Source organism: Rattus norvegicus, chromosome 5, assembly GCF_021556685.1.
Source record: "Rattus norvegicus strain SHRSP/BbbUtx chromosome 5, alternate assembly SHRSP_T2T, whole genome shotgun sequence".
NCBI lineage: Eukaryota > Metazoa > Chordata > Mammalia > Rodentia > Muridae > Rattus > Rattus norvegicus.
This window is the reverse complement of record NC_141538.1, coordinates 137655583-137671129: the sequence shown is the minus strand read 5'-3', so window position 1 is coordinate 137671129 and position 15547 is coordinate 137655583. Positions and strand designations below refer to the sequence as shown.

The 15547-nt window shown below is 47.3% G+C and overlaps 1 protein-coding gene across 18 annotated transcripts in view; it reads left to right on the top strand.

Moving 5' to 3' along the window:
* Nucleotides 1–15547, top strand: part of St3gal3 (ST3 beta-galactoside alpha-2,3-sialyltransferase 3) — a 204377-nt gene that overhangs the window by 6533 nt on the left and 182297 nt on the right. For 2 of the 18 annotated variants that reach the window (XM_087550918.1, XM_087550915.1), the window contains exon 1: nucleotides 8385–8595. The gene's annotated coding sequence lies outside the window, so the exon portion shown is untranslated. 18 annotated transcript variants of the gene reach the window in all.

Genomic DNA, 15547 nt, shown 5'->3' with positions numbered 1-15547 from the left:
TTTACTTATTTTATGTATGTGACCACACTGTCACTCTCTTTGGTCACTCCAAAAGAGGGCATCGGATCCCATTACACATGGTTGTGAGCCACCATGTGGTTGCTGGGATTTGAACTCAGGACCTCTGGAAGAGCAGTCCGTGCTCTTAACTGCTGAGCTGTCTCTCCAGCCCCTCAGACACATTTTTGTTTGTTTTGTTTTGTTTTTTCGACACAGGGTCTCTAGCCCAGGAGGTCCTGGAATTCGTTACATAGCTGAGGATAAATTGGAGCTTCTTATCCTTCTGCTTCTTCCTGGTGCTGAGCAGGCATATACCACGTGGCCTTCAAACATAATGTATTTACAAATTTGTGATTGTGTGTGTGTGTGTGTGTGTGTGTTTGGTTCTCTTCCACTTTTTTTTTTTTTTTTTTTTTTTGGTTCTTTTTTTCGGAGCTGGGGACCGAACCCAGGGCCTTGCGCTTCCTAAGCAATCGCTCTACCACTGAGCTAAATCCCCAACCCCAAGGTTCTCTTCCACTTTTATGCAGGTTCTTGGGTTAGAACTCGGTACCCTCGACTTGCACAGCAAACACTTTGTCTGCTCAGCCACCTCTCCGATTCCTAGACATTTTTTTTTTGAAAAAAAATTTTTTTTTTCAGTCTGTGGTTGATAGAATGTGGACCAGGCAAAGATGGAGGGCTGATCACCTTAGAACCAGGGCTGAGCTAGGGGTTCTGTGACTGTCTTAAGGGGGCCAGGTGTCAGATTGGGAGTATAAAGTAATTCTAGAGAATTTAGTGCCTAATCTAAAGTCTTCCTTGACCATCAGTCATTAGCTGGGTGGATGTGGGTTTGAAGGGCTTTTCACAAAGGAAACAATGTATACTCAGGCCCCCATGAGGAACATGGCTACATCCTGAGGCTTTTTGGCAGGAGTGCAGAACGTCTTCAGGGTGGCGGAAGTGATGTGGAAGTCAGTGAAGAAGATTAAGCTAAAGCTTCGTCCTGGAGATGATTAGAGGCCAGGGAAGGATGGGCCAGTAGGAAATAACATTATCGGCTTTGCCTTTCGGAGGGGGGGGTCACTGGAGAGAGGAGGGAGGAGGGAGGTGGGTGATGATCTTGGTACAGAAAGCTCTGAGGTTTACAGCCACCGTCCCAAGCCTACTACTAGTCATAAAAGATTTATAGGTGAGATTACAGTGAGGAGAGAGAGAGAGGAAGGATACCAGAGGCTGATACTGTCAGGTGCCAGGTGCGTCCATGGCCTACGGAAGCACAGATAAGAACCAGCAGAGCAGAGAGATCTCAGTCCGCTTCACTGGTTTCTAACGTATGACCTTGGGCAGGCTGCAAACGTATTGCGTCTTCGTGATTTTCAGATTTGGAAATTAGAGATAAAATTTCTTACCTTCCACAGTTGTTGTGATGATCGTCTTAGAATAAAAGGTAAAGGCGGGCTGGAGAGATGGCTCAGTGGTTAAGAGCACCCGACTACTCTTCCAGAGGTCCTGAGTTCAATTCCCAGCAACCACATGGTGGCTCACAACCATCTGTAAAGAGATCCTATGCCCTCTTCTGGTGTGTCTGAAGACAGCTACAGTGTACTTATATATAATAAATTAATAAATCTTAAAAAAAAAAAAAAAGGTAAAAGGCCTGGGCCTGTGGCTGTTGGATGTGTAAGGATGTCTCTCTGTCTGTCTCTGCCTCTCTCATAGGTATGTGTGTATGTATGTGGGGGTCATGAGCATGCTGAGGCTGCATGAAGAGGCTAGGCATTGTTCTTCAGGAGCTGTCCATATTGTTTTCTTCTGAGACACGGTCTTTGCCTGACTTAGGGCTCTCTGACTAAGTTAGGTTGACCCGCTGTCTAACCCCAGCAATCCTCCTGCCTGTGTCCCTATCGCTGGGATTACCAGATTACCAGTTTACACGAATACAGTCTTGTTTTTGCGGGTTCTGGGGAGTTCAACTTAGGTCCTTCTGCTTATGTGGCAAGCACTTTACCAACTGAGCCCCATAAAGAACATCCTGCAATAAAAATAATGATTTTGCTGTTCCTAACATTTAATACATATCACCACAGCCATTGTGGTGGCCATTTTCCTTACGTTCCCTTCACTGAAGGTAACCGCCGCCTGCTTCACGGCGGGTTTTTTTTTTTTTAAATGTCTTTTAAGTGATTGATGATGCTTGTCTGGGAGTGTTAGGCGTAAGGGAATTTATTCTGGCATTAAGAAGGGAGAATTGATATGAGCATCATACCAATTAAAACAGTGTTTGAATGCTAACCAATTCTGTACCCAGCTCCCACGTGGGAGTGACCCCAGTGTACGGCACATGGTCAGACACCGATGATGAAGTAACACCTGGGAGCTGATGCGTTTGCTTCATGACGACATAATGCTTGGATGCCGATGCGTTTGCTGCTTGCTCAGTTCTTGCTGGCTTCTTTCTCCTTGAGATTTTATTCTCCTACTGTCTTCTATAGAGGTTTTTATAAGGATGCTAATAGGGTTTAATTTGGATTTTTTCCTGTCAGCTTCCTCTCCAGTCAACCTGGCTGAACATAAACTGCTTTCTGAGCCCTGCAGAGTTTATCAGTTTATCATGTTTTGTCCCGATGGCTCTTTATCTGTTGCCTGTCAGTACTTGTCTCTGTATCAGTACATCGCTCTTCCTTCATGGTAGGTTTTCTTTCAAAAACCTAATGATAAAGTGGCATGTTCATGTGCATTGTTGGTTTCAAGACATGATCTCTCCATATAGTCCTGGCTGTCTTGGCACTCACTGTGTAGACTAGGCTGGTCTTAAACTTACAGAGATCCTCCTGGCTCTGCCTCTGCCCCTGCCCCTTCTAACTGTTGGCATTAAAGGCGTGTGCCACCATGCCTGGCAACCTTTTTACCCCCCTTTAAATCTTGTGTTATGTGTGTATGCATGTGTTCATGTTCGTGAGTGCAGGCATGTGCATGTGGACCTCAGAGTACAGCCTCACATGTTAAACCTTGCCTTTCATCCTGTTTGAGACAGGATGTTTGTTGTCTGCTATGTCGGGCTAGCTGACCTAGGAGCTTTTGGGGATTTGCCTGTCTTCCTCTTTCCATCTCCACAGAAGCACTAGGGTTCCAGACTGTTGTGCTACTATGCCTCACTTTTACATGGGCTCAGGGGATTTGAACTCAGGGCTCTATGCTTGCATGGCAAATGCTTTACTCTCTGAGCCAACTCCCTACCTGAAGTGTATTGTGTGTGTGTGTGTGTGTGTGTGTGTGTGTGTGTGTGTGTGTGTATCTGTGCTTGTGCGAATGCCTGTGTGTGTGTAGAAGCCAAGATCAGCTTTAGTTGTTCCTCAGAAATCATTACCATGTTTTTGCTTGAGAGAGTCAGTCTACTAACCTGGAACTTAGTAAACAGGTTAGGCTGATTGGTGGCGAGTCCCAGGGATGTACTGGGATAGGTCTGTCTCCCCCCACACCTGCTCCCCATCCAGTGCTGGGGTTACAGTTCTCAGGGGGCGAGCACCCACCAATTTATCACCTAGCCTCATTGCATTCTTTGTTTAGAAAGTCAAGACTAGTTGTGACACCCTGTGACTAAGTGTTGTAGAGAAGTTTGGCTTCAAGATCTCCTTAACAGTTAAAAATATTAAATACTCCCATAGAATGTGCATCTCCGTGGGGTTTTCTGATTAATTATTTACTGTGTTAGGTATAGTGAATGCATTCAAGTTATCAGAGGGATGGTGAGATGATTTACTGGGCTGTCCCTGATCTCTATCCTGTCTCCCTCCCTCCCCCCACTCCCCCCCCCCTCTCTCACACACACACACACACACACACACACACACAAATCACTTTAAAAAGCTATTATCTACTGAGAAAACTTTAGATCACAAGAGTACACAGGCATGATTTCCAATAGCTGTGAGAGCAGTTATATCATAGGTCATACTGTGTGGTCCCAAGACACTCTGTCACATACTTATGAGAGAGTGAGTGTGAACAGGGAGTAGTTTCTTAGAGTAATTATGTAAATAGAGTTCCTGAAAAGTTCTGGGATCACAGATCCTTGGAATACACTTTGAGAATTGCCTGTGTGCCTGTGCCTGTGCCTCTGTGCGTAGTGTGTATGGTGTATGTGTATATAGAGTGTGTGTGGTATGTGTGCATATAGTGTGTGTGTGTGGTGTATGTAGAGTATGTGTGTGTGTAGTGTGATGTGTTCAATATGCGTATGTGTGGTGTGTGTGTATTGAGTGTGTGTGTAGTGTATGTATGTATATATATAGATATATATAGATATAGTGTGTGGTGTGTATAGTGTGTGTGTGTAGTGTGATGTGTTCGGTATGTGTATGTGTGGTGTGTGTGTATTGAGTGTGTGTGTAGTGTATGTATGTATATATATAGATATATATAGATATATATAGATATAGATATAGTGTGTGTTTGTATAGAGTGTGTGGTGTGTATAGTGTGTGTGTGTGTGTAGTGTGATGTGTTCGGTATGTGTATGTGTGGTGTGTGTGTATTGAGTGTGTGTGTGTGTATATATATATGTATATATATATAGTGTGTGTGTGTGTGTATAGAGTGTGTGGTGTGTATAGTGTGTGTGTGTGTATAGTGTGATGTGTTCGGTATGTGTATGTGTGGTGTGTGTATGTGTAGTGTGTATGTGTATGGTGTGTGTGGTGTATATAAAGTGTGTGTGTGTGGTGTGGTATGTTTCATATGTGTATGTGAAGCATGAGAGTGCTTATATGATGTTTTTATGTGCTTCTGCTAACACAGTAACATGAATGGTAGCGCTGATAAACTAAATCTACTCTCAGATGCACCCAGCGGGTTTCCTCTAAAGAAAGCTAATCTCTAGCCTTCAGTGAGACAGGTGCTTTGTCTCAGAAGGGCAGGTGTGTGCACTTCTGGCATATCAGGTTGGTCACATGATCTGGAAACTAGGAAAACCAATATTCCCATGGAAGGAAAATAACATAAGCCCCACAGTTAAATTCTAGAAGTCTTGTAAGAACTTGTCGGAACGCTGGCCGACAAAGTCTGAGGTTTCTCCCTGTTCATTGTCACATGTGGTGATGGTCCCGCTTTGTGCATCTGATTGTTACCAACTTGCTCACACCCACCTCGGTATCGTCTACTGTGAACAGTGTACATTAGGAAGTGAACGTCCCCATCTCTCACCTGTGCAGCCTCTGCCCTAACTGAACCCCCTTGTGCCACGGGAGCCAGTCCCAGCGAAATTAAAGGTTTGGGCGGATCACTTCGAGCACCCCTAGAGACGCACTCTTTGCAGGCAAGTGGCCTGTGCGACCAAAGCGGCCTCATGTTGGTCTTGGCACTGCTCTGTCCTGTATCCTGTTGTTCTGGTTTGAGTATGTTTCCCTACATAATCCTGTAGCAGTTCCTCACTGCCAGCCGGAGAAAGCTCACATTCTCCAGCAGGGTTACAATATCAGCTTCCAAGGCTCAGACGAGTCCAGACATCACCTCTCGGAAGTGACAGCCATTAATTACCGACATCCCATAATGTCTGAGCCCTGTTTGCTCAGCAGTTTCACAGCGGTTGGCAGCAGTTATCCCTGGGCAGGTAAACAGTGGCTTTGTTTGCTCTGATAAGATAGCAGGGTTCCAGCGTGGCTGTCTTCAGTCCTAAGGAACAGCGGTTTGTCCTCATTCACTGTGTTTCTTTTTTTTTTTGGTTCTTTTTTTTCGGAGCTGGGGACCGAACCCAGGGCCTTGCGCTTCCTAGGTAAGCGCTCTACCGCTGAGCTAAATCCCCAGCGCCCACTGTGTTTCTTTTAAGGCAGAGTGTCTCCCTGTAGCTCAGGCTGGCCCAGAATTCATTATACAGATGAGGCTCGCCTTGGATTCACAGAGATCCACCGGCCTCTGACTGGTGTAGGGTTTATAAGGGTGCATTGCAGTCTCTGTAAAGGCCTTCTGTGTGTTTTCCCTAGTGTTTTCTTCTTCACCAGAGGCAAGCTAGCTTTGGCTCTGAGTGCTTTCTCCTCTCCCCGATGCTTCCAGTCTGGGTTATGCGTTCTGCATCTGCCGGCAGCACAGCCGAGTCCAGCGAGCCGGCCGGCATGGGGCACAGCCATGATCCTTCAGTTACATAGTCCTAGCAGCTGCCTGTGAGCCACAGTGTGGTTTCCCACTTTCTGGGCACACTGCCACTCCCCAGCCTTACTTTCCACATGAGCCCCTACCCCTCTGTTCCAGGCGGCCAGGGCCAGTCTCTCAAATACTGAAGTATGATTTTCTCAGGGCTGCGCTCAGCTTTCTGATTGTTCCCATAGAAGTCACCTTTTCTGAATAAAAATTATGTATACAACTTTTTCCTCTGCACACCATTGAGACAAGTTTTTTTTTTTTTTTTTTTTTTTTCAGAGCTGGGGACCTAACCCAGGGCCTTGCGCTTGCTAGGCAAGCACTCTACCACTGAGCTAAATCCCCAACCCCGAGACAAACAAGTTTTAAAGATATATATATATTTAAGACCGCACTTGAGCAGCTCCTTCCTGAAGACTCCCAGCTTCCTCTGGTAAAAGCAATGATGAATTCACCTGTGCAAAACCAGAAGTTTTCTTTCTGTGGATCTTCACTCCCCGTGTCCTTCCCTGTTTCCAGAAAGCTCTGTAGTTGCAGGCACTAGCGCTGCTCTCAGCCTTCCCTAACTCCTGGCAAGCACGAGCAATGTGGAGTGCATCTGTCATTGCCGTGTGTGTGTGTGTGTGTGTGTGTGTGTGTGTGTGTGTGTGTGTGTGTGTGTGTGTGTGAGACGTGCGCGCTAATGCTGGTGGACATAAGCCACGGTGCCTGTCTGCGCATCAGAGGATAACCCTCGAGAGTCGGTTCTCCCCTCCCACTGCAGGATCTGGGCATCTAACTCAGGTTGTCCGGTTGTTAAGCCTTAATCTGTGAATGTCTACCCACTGAGCCATCTCACTGGCCTGTCCCCCCAACCCCTGCTTTTAAAGATTTATTTTGTATGTTCCAAGTATGTGTGTGTGTGTGTGCCTGCCTGCATGGATGTAGATAATGCATGTGCACTGCATTTGTGGTTGCTGGTTCCAGTGTGGATCTGAAGAGGGCATCAATTCCCAGGAACTGGATTTAGACTGCTGTGAGCCGCCATGCTGGGAATTGAACCTGGGACCCCTGGAAGAACAGCTAGTGCTCTTAATTGCTGAGCCATCTCTCCAGCCTGTGTTCAACCTATTGACACGGCAGCATGACCTAGCTACAAAGTTCATGCTTGAGAACTACACAGCTGGGTCACCAGAAAAGTTGCAATAAATCCTAGCATGTTTTAAACATCATCCTTAATGTGTTGGGCCAGCATATCCTGAGACTGTGATTGGCAGTAACATAGTTTTCATCTTTACCCTTGTGCTTCCTTTGTTGTTGTTAGTTTTTAATTACACTTATTTATTTGTCTGCTTGTGTGTATGTGGGGGATCTCAGGTGCCAGTAGCCTGGTTCTCACCCCTACGTGAGTCCTGGGGATTGAACTCAGGCGTTTGACAACAAGTGCCATGACTTGCTGAGCCATGACCCCCTTTTCCTGGTTTTAAAAACTCTATATTTAATTTCTGTTTACGAAGTCACTGTGGGGCTGGGACCGGTCAGGAGAAAGATACTGCACGGCAACTGGAACAGGCAGATTTATTAACTTTATCGTATTTTGTGTGCCTCGGTATCTTGTCTGCATGTATGTCTGTGAACATGTGTGTGCCTGATGCCCAAAGAGGCCAGAAGAGGGAGTCAGATCTCCTGGAGTTGGGGTTACAGATGGTTGTGAGCCTTCACGTGGGCGTTGGGAATTGAGCCCAGGTCCTCTGAAAGAACAGCCAGACCTCTTAACCACTGAGTCACATCTCCAGCCACCAGCTAAGTGTAATATAAAGGCCACTAATGGAAAGAGCTGGAATACTGCGGGATCGGCCTGTGAGAAGTAAATCAACAGCGGTGGGCCAGTGGGCAGCACCAGGAGCCAGCAGCAAGAAACAGCTCCTACTCACTCAGAGGCGGGCGGGTTGAGAGATTAGAGCTCTGCAGTCCTGCTACTGTGGTTGCCACTGTGGAAAACACTGACGCTTCCTCAGTCAAACACAATTAATGTCTGACCCAGATACACACCCATTCTGAGGCATATTTACCTACTGCTGCCCTGAAGTCTACCTCCGTGAGCAGTTAGAAAGCCATGTCTATATGAAAATTTATAGTTGAATGTTTGTGGTGGCAACATCATTCAAACCAAAAGAAGAGAGAACTCCAGTTCTCCTACCCATGATGGGTGAGTAAATAAGATATGGTACGTCCATATCAGGGAGTATTACCCAGCAATAAAAAGCAGTCGGTGTTGATATGTGTTCATTGTAGAGGCCAAGCACCAATGCCCACGCATTGCATGATTTTGTTTTTATGAAATTCCAGAATAGGCAGGCACATCCCTAGAGATGGAAAGTAGATTATGGCTGGAGCAGCAAGAGTTTCCATAAGATGGTGTCAGCTAAGGGACCCCTTTTCTAGACAAGTGAACACATCTGAAAAACGACGCTGGTGGTTTGCACAACTCTGAGCCTTGTGAGTATTCTTTTGTTGTTATTTTTTGATGACACGGTGTCCCTCTGTAGCCCTGGCTCTCATCGAACTTGTTCTGTAGGTCAGGTTAGCGTGCATGTGTGCGTGTTCACGCATGGCATGCACACACACTGGTCCGCTTGTTTTGTTTTTTAAGAATAATTAGTGTAAAAATGAGTGGTCATTAAGAACTAATTGGCAGTAAATCTGTAACCATCATCATAGGTAGCTGGGTACCCTTAGAGTTTAAATTCCCTTTGTTTGAGGTGGGAAGGGGCGTGGGATGGGGTGATGGGGCCTGAAAAGATTGCTCAGGGGTTGAGAGCATTGGCTGACATTCCAGGGGACCTGGGTTCGGTTCCCGGTGCATATATGGCGGCTCACACCCATCTGTAGCTCAGGTTCCAGAGGATCCAGGACCCTCTTCTGACCTCCGCAGGCACTGGGCATGCACTTGGTTTACAGCCATGCATGTAGACAAAACGCTGATGCACGCTGTGAACTGAACCCTCTTTGCTGGTCCCCAGCCTGTTCTTGCTGCCTTTGCCATAAGGTTCAGAGGGGCCAGTTCCACCAGTGACCTCTTAACCCCGTTTGCTTGGCTGCTGCTTAGACAGCGAGGACCTCCTGTGACTTCTGGTTTTGATTCGTTCAGGAAATCCTTCAGACTTTTCGTTTTATCTTGTTCATCTTTCTTTCTTTTTTGTCAGTTGCAGCCTTTATGACCCTCACTGTATTTTCAGAAGTCTACTTTCCCTTCCATACTTCTTCTTCCCTCAGTTCTTTGTTTCCTGCGTCCCTGTGTCATCCCTGCCTCCCCCCCACCTTCTGATCTGACTACAATGTCCTTCTTGTTTTATGCTTGTGATGGTTAATCTAGGTTGCCAACTTGATTGTACCAAGAAAGACCTAGTGATTTAGTAAAACGAACTTCTGGGTGTGTCTGTAAGAGTGTTTTCAAAGAGGATTAGGCCCGGCGCACTCCACCAACAATCCGTTGCTGGGTTCAGGATTTAAATAGTCCATTGGGATGTAGGACTGTGAAAGGTGGGGCCTGGATGGAGGAAGTGTGGCTCCTGTTACTGCTCTGTCCACTGCGCTACTCCCGGAGTTCATCACCTCCACTGCACTCCACACTCGGCTGCAGTACCCAGCCTTCCTGCCTCCCTGCAAGCCCAGAGATGGAAGGCTAGTGGCCGAGGTCCGACGCCTGTGACATTGTGAGTAAGAGAAAGAAAACCTTTCTTCCTCTCTGTTTCCTTCAGGTGCTTGGTCATAGCAACATGAAGGGAATTACACATAATTTTCTTTCCCCCCAGAGCTCACTCTTTGCCCTCTGCCCCTGGTGTGCGTTTTTAAAAAGCCATTTTGGGGGAGAGGGTTGTAGAACTGACTTTCTGCTGGAGATAGAACCCGGCGCTGCGCCCGGTGTCTTGGAAACACTGCACCTACGCTACATCGTGAGCTCTTGTTACATTTCCATGTTGATCTTGTTAACGGTCTTTCTAGATCCCTGACTTGTTGCCCCCTAGTTCCCTTAATTTGCCTTCTTGACTCTTCCTGTTCTTTCGACTTCCATTGCAGTATTTTTATGTAGCCCCTGTATGCACCAATTCTTCCCCGTTATGATCTCTCTATTTATTTGAAACTGGCTGGCCTGGAACTTGCTATGTTGATCAGGTTGGCCATCAACTCTGCTGGGATTAAAGGTGCCGTTACGGTCCTGATGCAGCTTTTCTCAGCATCTCCCCGTTTCTGTCCTTGGTGCTGGTGCTGGGGATTTGAATCTAGAACCCCATGCTCTGCCAGCAAGATAACCCCGGGCCCCCTCTTTACTGAGAGAGGTGATGCAGTCTTAATGGAGCCAGGTCGTCTGAATTAGAGCCCCGCTTTGTTGGATACTGGACCGTGATCATGAACAGCTCTGTGCTTGGATTTCTTCACTATGAGCTGTAGATGATAAATTCATAGACCTGGTAAGCAGAACTAATAAATTTACTCAGATAAAACTCTTAGAGCGGTGTCTGGTCCACAGTAAGTGCTCTGTGAATATCAGCACTATTAATTATTTTATTGCTTGTGATTAAAACAAACACAGTCAGTTGTTCTGAGTAGAATAATTTCGTATATATTAACTGTTTAATCTACTCAGTCAAGCAATAAATTCTGGATAGCTTGGATGTGGTCCGCAAAAACGCTGTTGTTGTTGTTGTTTGAAAAGTTTTCACAGGAGGATGCCCTAGAAGTGCCCTATGGCTGTGCATGGCGGCGTTCCTGACCTGACAGCCGAGGGGTCTGCGGCACAGGGGCTTCCATTCTGGGTGCTTAGTCCAGAAAATAACCAGCTAGAGTGTTCTAGGGATGGTTTGGGTGCAGCTGCTCCCAGCCCGTTCAGATGTTTGTATAACTTTCTTCCTGTGGCTCATTAAGACAATCTCCGGGGCTGGGGATTTAGCTCAGTGGTAGAGCGCTTACCTAGGAAGCGCAAGGCCCTGGGTTCGGTCCCCAGCTCCGAAAAAAAAGAACCAAAAAAAAAAAAAAAGACAATCTCCTTTTCAGTGTCCGAATGACTCTTTTAAGGCACGCTGTAACCTACTGAGTCATCAGGGAGTCCACAGATAAGTTTTTGAACATGTACCAGGGCACAGTGGCAAACAAAACAGTAATTTTCTCTGCCCAGGTGAGCCAACTGTACTTACCAGCTGTAAGTGCACTCTGAAAGGGGCTGGGCCACACAGGGATGGGAGCATCGGACGGCAAGCCTCAGCCTAAAACGTGAGGCAGCTAACAGCTCCCCGTGGCAAAACATCCAACTCGCAGATGAGAGTGCAGAGTGAGTAGGATTGACTGGAGAAGGGAGTCTGTCTGGTCAAACGGTCAGCCATGGCTGCAGTTTGGTTCCCAGCATCCACAGTAGGGATCCGTAGCCACCTGTAAACTCCAGCTCTCAGAGATTCAGTGTCTTCTTTTGGCCTGCATGTGTGACACACTCACATGAGTATATAAATAAAAATAAATCTTAAAAAAAAAAAGAGGCTTCACCAGAGGCCCAGCCTGGGATATACAGTGAGACCCCCATCTCAGAGCAAGTGGGCAGCATAGGCTTCAGCCTTTCCGAGGTGGAAGGGGTACACTGCAAACACTGACAGTTAGCTGATGGGGAAGAGAGGCTTGTGGCAGGGATCGGGGTGACGGGGATGGGAAGAGAGCTGGAAGAGCCTGGAATAGTAACCTAAGGTGGGAAGTTTACACTCGAGGGAATCATATTGGCTACTCTGTGTGAGAGTTGGGAGGGTGGGGATGGAGGCCACAGGTTTCTATGAGGCTGTTATAGAACTGAAGGTTATAGCAGGCTGGGAATAGGGCAATATACTTCCCTTAATAGGAGGGGTGGAGACAAGTTAGGTATAGCCAGAAGGTAAAATTCCTAAGGCTTGTTTGATGTGTGTGGGAGCGTCAAGCATCATTACCAAGCTTTCTGAGGAACTCCTGTTGTATATGAGCGTTTTCAGAGGTGAGACCTGTCTGCTCATCCCTGATAAGGCACTGACCACAGACCAAAGTACAATTCCACCAGAGTCCAGCCTGGTGAACCAATGAGTTTATTAGGTGTCCAGAGAATGAGAGGTTACTCACAGGAGTGAGTATTGGTAACACCGAAACACCCACACCACCGAAAAGTCCCACCCCAGAGTGGACTAACGACCTACCTGTGGCAGCAGACGGAGTCTCCCACTTCAGTAAAACTTCCACTTTCTGAGTCTCTGTGCCACCTCCTGAGATCTCAAGGTCACATGCAGCATGTGCGTGTGGACTCACACGAGTGAGAGGACCTTTCAGGAGTGGGGCTGGGGGAGGCTGGAACCAGTTAGGTTCGGGTGCAGGGATCTTCCTGACCCACTTCTGAGAGGAAATGTCAATTAAATGGGCCTGATCTTGAGGGTCACTTGCAGATGTCACAGCTGCCCCGATGAAGACGGCAAAGGCCGTGTATTACATCACCTGTGATGGTCAACTCAAGGAAGAGGGGGTTGGAGGGGAAGTCAGAGGGACCTGTGAACCAGCTAGCTGATAGCAGCAGTTGTGAGAGTCAACAAAATGATAGTAAATTAAGACATCCCCTTGGGGCGATAGTCTGAGACAGATGAGTCCTTTTCCTCTCCGCTTTCCTGAATATTTCAATTAAACAAATCATAGGCTTTAGGGCTGAGCAAGGTAGGTGCAGGGGAGGGAGAAGCAGAAGTCCACAGAGAGTTCAAGGGGTCACAGAATACAAAAGTGAGTCTATTGAAGCCAGTAGCTGTGACAGGATTTCTAAACGATCTGTAAAGGGAAAGACTAGGTAGGAGTAATCATTTGGTTTGTGTTGGAGTTGGAAGTATCGGGTGAACTGATGGTAAGCGGCTTGTAAAGGTATAAAGGCGGTACAGGTAACGTGTGCACGTTCCGGCATAGGCTCCATGTACTGCCCAATTCATCCCCTGAAAGAACCCATGGCTGTGAGGACACAGGACATCTAGGTGATGGGTTTCGATTTGTGCTGGGAATGGAACCCAGGCACCCACATGTACTAGGGAGGCCCTGTTTCTTGGCATGTATGTAACACTTGCTGCTCTTGAATTCTTTGTTTAATAAGGAGGTCTGTCGGTTGGACTGAGTCACGGACTGTCATGTGTCTGCGAGCCTAAGACTGGTCACCACCTGGCTGCACCGATCGAGATGACACTGGTATCATCCCTTCCGCCCTCTCAGAGGAGAGCCCCTTAGAATCACTGTGGTTATAGTCAGATCGAACACTCTGGACACTTTTAGTTCTTTAGCTCTCAAAGGAGAGTTAAGACACTGAGTCCGTTGTGCTGCTAGTTCAAGTCTCTGGGGCCCAGGAGGCAGCTCAGCTGGTAGAGTACTGCCCTGCAAGCACAAGGACTGGAGAGGACCCCAGCACGCATGGAAGGCCATGTGTTGGCACTCACGCTTTTAATCCCAGCTCTGGGACCTGCTGGCCAGCCCGTCTAGCTGATCGGTGAGGTCTTGGTTCAGTCAGAGAACTTGTCTCAAAAAACAAGGTGGTTCCTAGGGAAGGACACCCAAGGCTGAAAACCCACACAGACAGATAGACAAAAGACCTAGAGTCTCTGTTTGCTGTTTCACCTTGAAAGCTTCATATATTCACTTTTATAAAGACTGAAAATAAATATATGAATAGATTGTGAAATATACCCCTCCAGATCTACTTAATTTCTTAAGATCTTTATCTGTCTGTCTGCGTGTGTATGTACGCATGCCTGTGTGAATTCATGTGCATGATGTGCATGCAGGAATCCTTGGAGGCCAGAAGAGAATGTTGGCTCCCCTGAGACTGGAGTTACAGACAATTGTGAGCTACGATGTTGGTTGTGAGAGCCGAATCCAGGTTCGCTGTGAAAGCATCGCGTACTCTTAACGACTGAGTCATCTCTCCACCCCCAAATCCAGGACTCCCCATTTGTTGTTGCCAGAATGAGGTATATATGTGCACACTCTGCTCTCTCTAGATCATTTCCCATAGCAGTGTGCTCTAGGCTCCCATCTGTGTTGGGGCACGCCCTTCACTACATCCTCTGTGACGGGTGCGTCATGCTCTACATTTGCTCCCTTGCCCTCGAGGATGCACCGTCCTCCTTCCTGTGTGCTGTGGCTGGCCTGTGTGAACTGCATATCACACTTCCGTGCCCTTTGGCTTCCATCTGGCATCATCTGGCCAAAGGCAGAACAGCAGATCCAAGCGTGAGCGGGAGAGGTTAGAGCGTTATGTCACCCCACGGCTGCTGGCCACTGTCCTAGTGGAAGTTGTACCATGCATCCCACTGCTTCCTCCCAACACCATCTCTCCCACCAGCTCGTTCACGGCTTTCTCTTCTCACCCTTTCAGAAGAGGAGAAGCAGCCTCCTGCCCTTGCTACTCTCCCGAAGGCGCCTTTAAACCCTACCCACACAGCTTACACCATCCTGCCATCACACCTCCTCCAGGATCCCTTCTGCGCGTGCAGCGTGCTTCCTGTCAAGGCCCAGCAGACACGCTGCAGAGAAGCCGAGATCAGTGGCTTCCTTGCTGACTTTGTTAGGGTTTTACTGCTGTGAACAGACACCATGACCAAGGCAGCTCTTATAAGGACAGCGTTTAATGGGGGCTGACTCACAGGTTCAGAGGTTCAAGTCCATTATTGTCAAGGCAGCTTCCAGGCAGGCATGGTGCAGGAGGAGCTGAGAGTCTACATCTTCATCTGAAGGCAAACAGAAGACCGTTTTCAGGCAGCTAGAGCCAGGGTTTAAAGCTCACACCCACAGTGATACAACTACTCCAATAAGGCCACAACTATTCCGACAAGACCATACCTCCTAATAGTGCCACTCCCTGGACCAAGGATATACAAACCATCATACTTGCTAATCAAGTATTCAAACTATTGTTAATTTTATCTTTGAAATCTGTGTTGCTAACAGGCATTTTTATACAGGACTGGTTTTAAGTAGTATTTATATGTACACATGCTGTGGCACGCACATGGAAGTCAGAGGACAACTTGCAAAAGTCTGGTTCTTCTACCATGTAGATCTCTGGATTAAACATGTGTTTTCAGGCTTAGCAGCAAGCCCTCCCCCCCCCAGCTGAGCCCTGCACAGGACCCCTCACTGTTTGTTGCAAAGCTGAGCTAAGGTGTAGGAACGTTGTAAATCTCATGTATGGAGGCAATACTGTGACTTTTTTTTTTGGTTCTTTTTTTTTTTTTTCGGAGCTGGGGACCGAACCCAGGGCCTTGCGCTTCCTAGGTAAGCGCTCTACCACTGAGCTAAATCCCCAGCCCCAATACTGTGACTCTTAACAGTTGTAACTCTGAAGTGTATACATGGGAAAACCCCCCCAAAGGTGCACATGTCATCCCCATCCTGTTCCCAAGGAGCAACCAGCATAACA